Consider the following 1621-nt stretch of genomic DNA (forward strand, 5'->3'; position numbering starts at 1 on the left):
AATAGGATTTTTGAAAGTTTTTAAGCATAAACAAGCTGTTAAATAATGAGACAGATAGATACCCCAATTGGACATAACAAGATGAATACATACATCAAACCATTACATTTGGTTTCCCTTGGGCTGAGCCCCACCAGGTCCCCAGCTGCCTCTCCATTGGCCTTGCCTAATTCTCCCTCTGTTCTCTAACGACACTGAATAGGAGCATGGAGTCTCTATTAGCGTGCAAAGGTCTGAGCTGGCAGAGGCTTTGTGTCTCAGGCTCCACCGCTGATGGCTGTGAGGGATTGAGAGCTGAGTAGGTGGATGAAATGCAGGGAGACAAGCGGGTGTAGGTGAGTGGGCAGTCCGCTGTGCCTGGGTCACCCGGGTGCTGGGCTCCTCTGGAGCCATGGCCCTAGCCTAAATCCCCCAAACTCTCTCTCTTGGGAACCAACGTCCTCTCCTCGTCCTTTCTCTTCTTTCTGGAACTAAGATACTCCTCCAGAAATGAGTTGCACAATTGAGAAGGCACTTGCTGATGCTACAACTCTTGTTGAAAGATTGAGAGATCGCGATGCTGTAGCAGAATCTCCGATTGAGAAAATCACAGCTCTCAACGAGCGAGTAGAAGTATCAGGAAGAATCAATATCAGGGAGAAATTCAAGAACTTCTCAAGACATTGGCCACAGTCCACGTTAGGAATGGGAATCCAGCCACACAAGAGAACAAAGAATTGTGTACATGTTTGGAAGAACATCAGTCTGCCTTGGAACTTACAATGAGCAAGTAAGTATCAAGACAAACATTGATCTTGATAATGGCTAGCAAAATTATTTGATCCAGTTATAGTAATGAAGTTAAAAAAGTAGCACCCCAAGGAGTTACAAGCACTTATGGACCAGATAACAGAAATGGCCACAGTGATTGAGACTGACAAGCAAAAAGATTGCGAAGAGCACAAATGAATATTTCAACATAATGGAGAAAACAAAGGCCTGAGAGATAGTCTTCAAATATCTCAAGAACCATTTCTGAACCTTAGGGAAGAGAATGCATGGGAAAACACATCGCTTTCAGCATTAGTGAGCAACTGTGACCTGAGTCTGTGGGAGAACTGACTTCTGTGAGCTTCTGTGAGCTTCCCTAAATCCAAAGCTCACTAAGACCGACCTATGCATCCATGAATGTTGGACTGCATAGACCACGCAGTCTATTTGTTTCTCTATAACGTTTACCACACACTGCCTAAAGACAGCAACAAAACATGTATAGTTAGTGGTCATGACTTTATTCCCAAACACAGTTGAGAAGTAGAAAAGACCCCTGTTAACTGGTGGTGAAAGGTTTTTACGACGGCAGAATGTATCAAGAGCTTTCAGCATTGCTTCCTGGATACACAGAAATTTGATTTCCAGTAAATGCTTAGGAATCCACAGAATTATCCCATTTTTACCATAGTTCTAATAGTGGAAGGTCCTCCTACTAAGTTTTACACTTCTTGTTTGATGTTAAAGCAGCTTATGGACCATAAGTTTTCAGCTATAATGATCACCTGTCTACTAACATTGATTTCAATTTTTGTCAAAGAAAATATGGTTTTAAAGGATGTACAATGCGCCTTAAGAGAAGTGATTTAAC

General features: G+C 42.4%; 1 pseudogene; it reads left to right on the forward strand.

The window, feature by feature from the left end:
- Positions 1 to 489: 489 nt before the first annotated feature.
- On the forward strand, positions 490 to 1101 carry LOC100342504 (FGFR1 oncogene partner 2 homolog pseudogene; annotated as a pseudogene).
- Positions 1102 to 1621: the final 520 nt, after the last annotated feature.

This window comes from Oryctolagus cuniculus, chromosome 1 (genome assembly GCF_964237555.1).
Source record: "Oryctolagus cuniculus chromosome 1, mOryCun1.1, whole genome shotgun sequence".
NCBI classification, from domain to species: Eukaryota; Metazoa; Chordata; class Mammalia; order Lagomorpha; family Leporidae; genus Oryctolagus; species Oryctolagus cuniculus.